The sequence below is a fragment of the Rosa chinensis genome, chromosome 2 (assembly GCF_002994745.2).
Source record: "Rosa chinensis cultivar Old Blush chromosome 2, RchiOBHm-V2, whole genome shotgun sequence".
In the NCBI taxonomy this organism is placed as follows: domain Eukaryota; kingdom Viridiplantae; phylum Streptophyta; class Magnoliopsida; order Rosales; family Rosaceae; genus Rosa; species Rosa chinensis.
Window position 1 is genome coordinate 85,547,079 of NC_037089.1, and position 11,745 is coordinate 85,558,823.

Below are 11,745 nucleotides of genomic sequence, written 5' to 3' on the forward strand. Positions count from 1 at the left end.
CACATGCATGGAAGCGGTGCGTTTTGACGGGGCTGAGTGCGAACGGTAAGATTGTAGTTTAAGAAAGATTGAGGAGGGTAATTTCGTAACTTCAAGGAATTTTTTTGTCTTTTTTTTTTTTTAAATAACTCGATTTCGAGAAATTAGAACAAAATCGACTAGTATATGCGCGTAACATTTGGTTGGTACTTGGTACTTGGTGGCCACATTTCAACGGTGGATCTTGGCTCTCTCTCTACAATATTCATGAAAGACTGAAGCCTTCCTAGCTTGTTGACAGATGGCAAGATCGTAAAGAGAGAATACATAGAACAGAAAAGCACTGGACCTTGTCCCTAAACCCCTAAAAACCCTTGAATTCACTCACACTCTTCAATATACAAACCAAAAGCTTTAAAAGTTTCAAGGAAATGTGTATTTATTTTGCTCGATCATTCTATCACCATCATTTTTTAAGGTTACAATCCAAAGTGTGATCTTGGATCTCTGTTTGTTATCAGTAATTGTCTTGTTCTAGGATTCTTGGCTTCCATATATTCGATTTTTGTTTACAGATATATATGTGTCGACAAGTTTTAGTGCTCATTCTATCATCTTCTACTAGGGGAGGGTGTCCTTTAGAACTGTGTTTATTCTCTCGTGCTAGTGTTTTGAATCTGTTAGTTGTCAATAATATAAGTATCTGATCTTGTTATTTCATTCTAACTATATTGGATTCAATAGGAGTTTCAACATACTCGATATTTGTAATACATAAATTTACTTTTTCATATCATGATCAGGATTGTATTTGGATTCGGCGCAGGCATGGCCACCCTACCATTTCCTAAGTTGTACCTTGAAGAGGTGAAGCTAGAGGCAGAACTGGACATTAAGAAGTACTTCAAGGGATTATGTGGAGAATGTCCAAGGGCATCAACAGTGGATCCTGGACCCTAAACTTATTGAAATCATTCACAACAGACCTGTTTTGCCGGAGGAAGCAGTCATATTTAGAGGGCATACATCCACCATACCTTCTCGCCATCAAGTCCTTCGTCACTGATTTCCATGCCAGTGACTATCCAAAGATGAGCCCAAGGGACCGGCTGCAGTACGATGACTTTGTGTCTTTTTTAGACACACTCACCACTCTGTATGTGCTACCTTCTCTCTTTTTCATACCATTTGCAAGTTATGGATCTGCAACATGTGCATTTGTTGCTTTTATGTACGTTTTATCACTTGATCCTATTGCTCTTTCCCATCTACTGTCAATTTTGAAAGAAAATTGCATATATCGATCTGATGGCTCTCTCTGACCCATGGTATTGGATGTTATCTGATAGTAGTTCGTATTCCTAACTGTTCTCATCCCTCTTTGCTATGTGCCGTTGATTTTGAAAGACAAATTGCACATTTCCTTCTCTTCTTTCTTTTAATAACTTTAGGGTAACAAATGTGTGTGTGTGTGTATATATATATCAACATACTGTTCAAAGAGTCAATTTTATTGCCTTTTGTTGAAAGCTTTCCATTTTATTTTGGGAAAAATTCACCAACGGTGTCTGGACACTTAAGGGACTTTCAGAATGATACCTGAACTTACAAAGTTGTCAATGTGATACCTGAACTCATTTTTTCGTATCAATGTCGTACCTATGACCAATTTCCGTAACGGCTCCGTGACGGAAATTGGCGGTAGGTATCACATTGATACGAAAAAATGAGTCCAGGTATCACATTGATAACTTTGTAAGTTCAGGTATCATTCTGAAAGTCCCTAAGTGTCCAGACACCGTTGGTGAATTTTTCCTAATTTTACACGTGAGTCACTTAATGAAGACAAAATGACCGATTTACCCTCAAATTCTTTCTTTCTTTTCTTTTCTTTTTTTCTTTATTCTTCTTTCTTTCTTTCTTTCTTTCTTCTTCTTCTTTTCTGGTTTCTTCTTCCCCTGATTTGAATCATCAAGATTCAAATCATCTTGCTCGTCCGATTCCCACCGCCGCTGCGTGAAGGAGGCAAGATGATTTGAATCTTGATGATTCAAATCAGGGGAAGAAGAAACCAGAAAAGATCGAAGAAGAAGAAAGAAAGAAAGAAAGAAAGAAGAATAAAGAAAAAAAGAAAAGAAAAGAAAGAAAGAATTTGAGGGTAAATCGGTCATTTTGTCTTCATTAAGTGACTCACGTGTAAAATTAGGAAAAATTCACCAACGGTGTCTGGACACTTAGGGACTTTCAGAATGATACCTGAACTTACAAAGTTATCAATGTGATACCTGGACTCATTTTTTCGTATCAATGTGATACCTACCGCCAATTTCCGTCACGGAGCCGTTACGGAAATTGGTCATAGGTACGACATTGATACGAAAAAATGAGTTCAGGTATCACATTGACAACTTTGTAAGTTCAGGTATCATTCTGAAAGTCCCTTAAGTGTCCAGACACCGTTGGTGAATTTTTCCCTTTTATTTTTGATTCAAATCAGGGGAAGAAGAAACCAGAAAAGATCGAAGAAGAAGAAAGAAAGAAAGAAAGAAAGAAGAATAAAGAAAAAAAGAAAAGAAAAGAAAGAAAGAATTTGAGGGTAAATCGGTCATTTTGTCTTCATTAAGTGACTCACGTGTAAAATTAGGAAAAATTCACCAACGGTGTCTGGACACTTAGGGACTTTCAGAATGATACCTGAACTTACAAAGTTATCAATGTGATACCTGGACTCATTTTTTCGTATCAATGTGATACCTACCGCCAATTTCCGTCACGGAGCCGTTACGGAAATTGGTCATAGGTACGACATTGATACGAAAAAATGAGTTCAGGTATCACATTGACAACTTTGTAAGTTCAGGTATCATTCTGAAAGTCCCTTAAGTGTCCAGACACCGTTGGTGAATTTTTCCCTTTTATTTTTGATTCTGAATTTGCCTACTGTTTGTTGTTTGGCTACCAAATACATGAAATTGTGTTTGTTGCTTGGCTTGGCTATCAAGATACTCGGCTAGTTACTTAAAAAATGGAGACATTCATGCTGAGAAAAGAATTAAGTTGCAATAGTACTAGATCTTCTACCATTCAAAACCTATATTAATTTGTCTAAGTTTCAATCAAGAAATAATGTGATTTCTCACAATCTATGTTTGCTTCATTTCTAGAGTGCACGTTATAATGAACAAGTTCAGCCTTTAGACACGTACTGGTTGTTAGTTCATTAAGTTCAGTGTATTTCTTCTTTAAGTGGCCACTTTCTGTGGACAAATGTCAAATATCAGATACAATTGATACTTGTATTAAAAAAATGAACATTTATAACAGTAATATGCTTTATATCTACCTGTATTAAACAGATGAATGGAATTGGTTCGTATCACGTGACTGTCCAAAAATAAACTCTTGTGCAAATTATTGTGGCTGGTATATTCAAAAAAAAAAAGTGGATAAATCGCCCAATACCATTTGGTTTAGGTTAAACTGTGAAACTTAGAAAGTATCTAAAAAAAGGTTAAACTGTGAAACTTAGAAAATATTTAGTTCAACACAATAACCTAGATAGTCGTTGAGAAGTTTTATTTGAGAGATTGTTCTTAAGGAAAAAGAAGTAAACTAGATTGTGCATAAGTAGATTGGTCTACCATTGTACCGAGCTATTTTACCTCTGTATTGAACTAGTGTACTTGATGTGTCGATACTAATGTACCGTAGACGATCCGTTTTTTTTTTTTAATGAAGAAATTTTCTTCATGGAAGTTGTAGAGGAAATTAAACGGAGTCTGTGAATATGTGACATTCTAAATCAGAGTTGTAACAAAGAAATTATAAAAGACTTAAGTAAAAAGTGACATTAACTTGGTAATTTTGGGAACCCGTGCTGAAAAGCAGCTCCAAACCTTAAAAATTTCTTTTCCGAAGCTAGAACTTTGTGGCGTCGCCGTCTTCTTGTCTAGCCACCTCCAGCCATGAAATTTGACCCATTCTCTTCTCTTCGAACCGTTTTTCCAACCATACCCGAGTGCACAGTTGTTGATTGAATAGGATATGGCAAGAGCACACCATCTAAACATTGCAATGCTTGGAGGATAGATGGAACGAAATTCATAGCAACTTCACAATTTGTTTCGAAATATGGGTGCAAGGACAAGAACAGCATTTGTTCCCTGCAAGAAATATAATTAAAACTAGAACGCGGATGTGATTGTTAAAAAAATAAAATAAAATAAATAAACTATGAAAGTTAAAAGGTAGTACTCAGTGATCATATGAGTATTCACATATTCTTTGATGTCTAAATATTGCCAGTCGTGGAGTGGTTCATTACAGCCTCCAAATAATTCTACAAAGAAATCTTTGAATCCTTCAATATAATCCTTGTGCACCGTAAGGTCGTCAATCTCTTGTGGCAGTCTAGCTTTACGACCGATAATATCAATCTGATGTAAAGCCAAGGAACCGCTATGGATGCCATTCTTCTTACTCCAGTGGATGCTTTTCATGACGTTTATGTTGTGAAATTTTAATTAAAACTCGCAAGCGCACGAATCGTCGTTAGTATAGTGTGCAAGTACGAGGTCGTTCCAACTGAGGATTGAAAATTAATTTAAATCCTAACCTAATTAATCCAAACACAAAAACACATAAGAAATCAAACTAAAGAAGATATGGTTTTGGATTTTTGAATAAAGAAATAATATGAAAATTAAAGAAAGAAAGAAAGAAACAAATAATGATAAAACTTAGGGTTTCGGAATCAACCACTAACAATCCTATTTATGTTTCGATGCAATTAACAGATTCTTTTATTTCTTTTGATGACAATTCCCGTATCTAAGTCCAGGTACGGCACTTAGACCATAGTTTTCCTTAAGTGTATGATTCTCTCCAGGTACGGCAGAGGTCGTATATCCTAACATGCAGTTTATCCAGATACGGCATAAATTTAACACATAGGACTCATTACGTACTAGAAAACAAGAGAATCATGCAAACCATTACTTCAGGTACGACAATAATGTAATTCACAACTCTTAATCACAAGAAGCTAATTTGAATTATATTGCAGGTACGCCTCAAATTCATCTTCTAATTACTAGATGCAAAGCCCTAAGGTGATCAATCAAAGAACTTAAACATAAAGCATCAATTCAAATAGTGACTAAGAATTCATCATAAAGAAACTATAAATCCATCACTAAATCATCAAAGTACATAAACAATCATGCTAAGGCATCATCTTAATCCTAGAAAAAGGTTTAGCAAAATATAACTAAATAAAACATAGAAAGAACATAAAAAGAATGGAAGGGAAAATAAGGGGAAAGATGGATGAGTCGTCTCCGCTCCATAGGCATCTTCAATGTGCTCCGAGACTCTCCTCTCTCATGCAAATTCGTGCTCCCTTATATAGGGAAAATTTCTGCTCATCTTTGGCTTCAAGTTTCCTTGTAAGACTTGGATTTGGATTCCTTTCTTCATTTGGAATGGGAAAACCTTGAAATATCTCTTGTAGAAGTAGGAATAAGTTCCTCATTGAATCCTCATCTGAATTAACTTCCTTGAAACATTAGGATTGACGATCTTGTGCTGCAAAACTTGAGTTCTCCACGAATGGTTGTAAATTCCCGAGCAGATTTCCTGTCCGACCTATCTTCACTCAAATAATTATAACTTTCTCCAAAAGTATCGAAATCGAGATCCGTAAAATTCTACATAAAATAGACATCCGTATCTTTCCATGCATATAAGGCTCATCGTCTGATTCGATCTGAGTAACTCCCAGTAATTCGGCGAAGTTGGGTGTTCTGCACTGGCACCTGGAACTTGAAATTGCATATTGTCTTTCAATCCTACTTAGCTCATTTTGGCTTCTTTTCTTCTCTTTATGAGACAAACCTACAAAAACACTATAACAACATAAATGACTCGAAATAAGGAGAACTAAACATAAATACCAAGATTAAGAGGCATAGAAATATAGGATAATATGAGCATATCAGTTTACTGTATGAATCTTTTTTAGGTCTATTCGTGGAGAGTCTTTCAGATTCTCGAGAGTGAGTCTAGAAAGATAGATGGTAGAATAAGAACGGTTGGGTTTAGAAGAATTGAGTGTGGGATTTGAATGGTGACCTTGAGAGCAACGAACTGCCAGCGAAGACATATTTTTACTGTCAAACTGATTAATGAAGTAGAAATTTTTACATGTATTGTTTTCTCTCAAAAAGGGTTATATATACTGATACAAGATCAATGCAATAGGAAAGTAAATCTCTAATAAATCTAGGAAATATAGATACAAATCTAATAAATCTAGGAAACACAGATACTGAGATCCTCTATTCGTTTAAATCACTTAATGTGATGATGTTGATTTTAGAACTGCATCTCACAAAATTGTTCACGAATTACGTAATCACCCAAACACCTTGTGATTTACTAAGATTCTCTATTATTTAAATCACGTAATGTATTGATTCTTATCGATAAAGGGTTGAAAGTTGAATGTATTATTTGTACCCATCTTTTCTGTTAAAGACAAAGAAGACCATCCCTCTAGAATTGCTTTTGCCTGTCTAGCAATCTTTAGCAATAAAATATCATTGAATGTGAGTAGATTTCTTGCTGCATAGCGACATGGAGGGGCTCCAATTGGTAGAAGATAATCTCGCCCTTTAATTGGGATATTTGCTTAATTTGTAACAGGAATTAAAAAAAAATTCATAATGGATACGAACATTTTTATCTCCTAACCTTAATTATCCTACCACCAAATTGGATGATATCTCGTTAGGAAACTGAAAATAAGGAAAACCCATGATTTTAGCATAGTTGACGTTTAGACCCAGGACTTCAACTTTGATCGTTTCTACTATTAATGCTTTTGATTTAGACTATCCGTGTGACTTGCGTTTTTATTCTCGCTTCAAATTTGAATCAATATGATCCAAAATCCCTGAATATAATGAAGCACAACTTGAGGATCAAACTCAAAAGCCCTAAATATCACAACCACTGAATTTATGCAGTCCTAGCAGTTAACTATGTACAAAAAAATCCTCATCATCAAACTAGTTAGGTTCAAGTACTACATGGACTGTCCCTGCATTATTACTTGTTTTCTTTCGATGAGTTAGTCGGACTTTAGTATTGGCCTTTAGAAAAAGTAAAGAAGAAGGTGCTCTCAATATTCGGTGCGTCTATTTCTTTGTTTTGGAAAGTAGAGAAAATTGATTTTCAAAGTCGGTAGGTGCTCCAAAACCACATGTTTTCCCAGTGGTCCACATGCATTATGCATGATTTTGACAAGGGCCACATACATCATGACTCATATGCCTCAGAATTCATAGAAATTGATTAATGAAAAAATCAAAATCAAAGTAATTTATTAACTTTCCTACTTGTATTGCGGGTTAATTGGTCATTGACTATGCTTCAACACAACGAAAAAAGCTAGAGGCTTCTTCTTCTTCTTCTTCTTCAGCCAAACTGCTACAGATAATTGAGATGGAGACGGACACAGCAACCAGATATCTAATAGAGGTAACGTGTCTGGTTAGTTCATATAAATATATGTATCATATGTAATCGATTGGTATTCATTACTCTTGAATCAGATCAATGGTGCTTCCGGCTACTAAATGGTGGTTTGATACCCTTTCTTCCAATATATACATATTCTGCATGCCTGCCCTCTGTTTCAGATCCTCTACTAACCAGATTGTTACGATTCAAATTGGCTTACACAAGTTACAAGGTATTGTTTTCTTTATCTAAACTCTCAAATTTCGGTTCATCAGATCCATCCTTTAATATTTGCATCATTTCCTTAACACTCAACACGTTAAAGATAATAGATATGCTTATGTAAATCTTGATCAATTTTTTTTTTTGCTTGATTGATTGTTTTTCTTCTGGGGCTAAATTCTGCTTGATATGTATTTTTTTTTTTTTTAAGTTTCCTTTTCTCGATTCAATTGTTGCAGAAGTTGGGCATCCAAGAGGTATTGCAAAATTATCCCGTTTGCAAATGACTCAATTGGGTGTTGGTTTTTTTACTCATGAGGTTGACCTTTTGCCCTTTATTTCAACCAAGGTGGCCTCAACTTCTCAGGGAATTGTGGGTAACTTTAAATAGTTTCAATGTCTGTTACGTCCTAGTAATTGGAGAAATCTAGGTTCAACTTCTGAGCAACTCTAATGATATTTTTAGTCTTCAAACAGACAGAGTCTGTCAGAGTCTTCCACATGTCACATGAATGTGATTCTTTGAAACCTATAGAACCTCTACAGCTGCCAAAATTACCTCATAAATTACCTATACCAACATGATGTAAGTTTTTCCATCGATAATATAAAAATGTTGAAATTGTTTTCTTCCGTGACCATTATGAGTATTATTATGAAGATGATGATGCCGATGACAATGATGATGAGAACTTTTATCCTGCTAACATATCATCATCATCAACATATCATCATCATCTTCATCATCATCATTATAATTTTCACCATCATGATCATGATCATGATGATAATGATAATGAGTTTTCTAATTTTGTTCAATGTTCAATGTCTGATGATGATGAAAATTATGATGATGATCATCTAACTCATCATCCCCATCATTATCATCATCTTCTGCCATCATCTTTTTATGATGATGGTGATGATGACATCATCATCCATCATCATTATCAACATCATCGTCGTCCTCATCAATCATCATCATCATGACATCATCATAATCCTCATCCATCATAATGATGATGATGATGAAAATTATGATGATGATGATGGATGATGATAATGATGAAAATTATGATGATCATCACCACCATCATCATACTCAAATCTCTTTTTTTACTCATGAGGTTGACTTTTTGCCCTTTATTTCAACCAAGGTGGCCTCAACTTCTCAGGGAATTGTGGGTAACTTTAAATAGTTTCAATGTCTGTTATGTCCTAGTAATTGGAGAAATCTAGGTTCAACTTCTGAGCAACTCTAATGATATTTTTAGCAAACAAGATATAGAAACAATACCTATGCCAATTAATCATACAAAATTATAAAAAATAAAAGTCTCCTCCAAATAAAAGTCTTGCAATATAAAATCCATAAGAATACATAAATCTAGCTGTCTCTAAGCCTGTAGTCTGATATACTTGGGCAGGTAAATAGATATGGAAACACATACCGATTAATACCAACACTTTTAGAGTGAAATAGGAATATAAACGGAAGGAGAAAGTCATAACAGATGAACTGAATCATAACAATTATGCATGATTCCAACATTTAGCTTCTATTGAAACTGATAACCATTAGTCTTCTTCTCTGGTCTCCCCAAGGTTTTCACTAGTCTCCCCAAACACAAGGTCGCCCTCCTCAAAAGAAATCCTGTGAAACTTAACAGAATCATTATTGAAGTTCATTTAACAGACTGTTTAGACTGTTAACATTATAAAGTTCACAGAATCATTATACTGTTCATTTAACAGTAGAGACTGTACACCATTATGTATGAAGTTCAAATGAAATGTAAGGAAAGGGTAGGGAAGAGACTTTATTACTACCTGATGTCCTTGAAAAAGTTAAGAGAAATGATTCTTGAAGCGTATCCATCATAGCACCAAAAAAATCGAAACATTTCTATTGGAATCGTTGGCGACATGCGATGCAATGCGGCAAGTGTAGCTTCTAGGTTATGTTTAGCTTTATCATAAGTTTCCTGTTGTTTAAACAAACAAAACAAAATTATCAAATGTTTTCAATATGTTTAGAAAATTTAGCTTTAGTCAGTAACTTACTAAACCCCGGGGACCCTTGGGAAACTTTTTCTAAATGTGCTTCATTGTATTGCAGAAGTAATGCACCTCATCAGCAGCCTCCTTATCATGGTATCGTGTAGTTCTTTTGGTTGTGCGCGTCATTCCATCTTTGTAAATTTGATGAAACTCAGGGGCGAGTCCCAAAATGGATTGCTTGATGTTCACTAGCCTTGTCTCCCTCACCATCACATCATAAGCTTTATCCAATCTCATTAATTCTGGATCAGTTGATGCTTGAGATGGATTAACTTGATGGCCATCATCGATCACTTTTGGGAAGTGGCGCTTCCTATTTTCTTCCGGATGTTTCGGTTTGTAATTCAGATTTTCAGGAATTGCGAATAACCTCATGCGTGCTCTCGGTATAAACTGTAGTTCTTCTGCTGCTGTATGAAAATGTGGATGTACACATATCATTTCCAGATGTCTCCTGAATGTGCAACCAACATGAAGACAAAATGGAAGAGATTATATTTCCAGAATGGGAAAATGCAGAGAACTAATACGTACATAGTGCTGCTACTATACATGGTTCTCTAAAACTAATCAACACACACTTTCAAGTTTCAAGATAAGTACACGAGAAACAGCCTGACAATGAAAACCAAAAATGTACCAATTTACCCTAAAGAACTGCATATAATCAAAGTCATTAAGATAATAGTTTTATACTCTCAAACCCACCATACCAATACTTGGGAGCTGTCACTACAAGTCACTGTCATACGTTTTCATTAAATTAGTTCAATTCATGGCAAGCATGGGTTTATATATTGATCTTACCTAGATGTAAATTTCTCATTTGGGCCGATATGCTAATAGCATATTCATATTCAAGAAAGCCACACGTTAAATAATCATTTGTGCCATTTCTGGTCAACACAATGTAGAAGCAGCTTCAAGTAAGCAAGGATTATCTTAAATCAACATATGCAAATCCCACTTCACCTCTTCCTTCTTTCTTAAACTACTAACCCTTGTCATCAAGAACTCTAAAGATTTGCTACAAATTGAGGAAGAAACCTCAATCTACATCTACATGAATCCAACATGTACATATTAATTTAAGGGATCCATGCATCAGACGGGGATAAAAGCAGAAACACTTCAGAAAAAAAAAAACCAAAAAATTATATAGGATAAATTCTTATATGAACATATACGTTGCCACTTTTAGTCCAAGTTCTTATCTGTATATATTTGTCATGTATAATTTCTTATAAGAATAGAACTTCATTGCAAACAAAACAGGAAAAAAACATCTGTCAAAACTCAAAAGGAACTGAGAAAAACAATAATAAAAGCAAAACCATATATAGGCCATCATAAATCTAAGAGCATCTGTTTTTTTTTTTTTTTTGGTTCACAAATTTTAAATATGATTTGAGTTTAACTTTTAGTTAGTGTTGGATCTACATAATAAGATATTAAATCAATTAGACTTCGAAATCTGGATATGCCTTCATACAACTAGTGGCCCAATTAGTCAACTAGCAGAACCAATGCAACCTTTAAATTAAAAAAATAGTTCTCAGTTGACATTAATCAAAGTCCAGCTGAGATGGAAATGAGCTCAGGAGATAAAGCATTGCAGGCAACCAGCCTAGACATTCATTTTAATTGGGAAAACTAGTCCAAGATTTGACTTGCAATATTCCCATCATAGTCTTCAATTGCGATTTGCAAATGAAGAGAAACAAACTCAAACTCAGATATGAGACGCATACGAAAAGAATCAACTCATGGATCTAATGAACTCTAAAACGTTGCCAACAAGCAATGAAAACCACAAATGTAGAACAACAATTGATAATCGTGCAACTATCATCAAACTTGCTAATAAAAAGAAGTTAAAGAAGAGAGCTGCGTTGCACATACTGAGTGTTGAGTCGGTCCAAGTATAACTTGAAGTCATCGAATTGCAATCGCTCCCTC

The 11,745-nt window shown here is 35.0% G+C and overlaps 1 long non-coding RNA gene across 1 annotated transcript; it reads left to right on the forward strand.

The window, feature by feature from the left end:
- The first annotated feature begins 7,366 nt into the window (after positions 1 to 7,366).
- Positions 7,367 to 10,319, forward strand: LOC112185940. The gene is made up of 3 exons (XR_002930549.2): positions 7,367 to 7,521; positions 7,596 to 7,735; positions 9,845 to 10,319. It is a non-coding gene; the product is annotated as an uncharacterized LOC112185940 (long non-coding RNA).
- Positions 10,320 to 11,745: the final 1,426 nt, after the last annotated feature.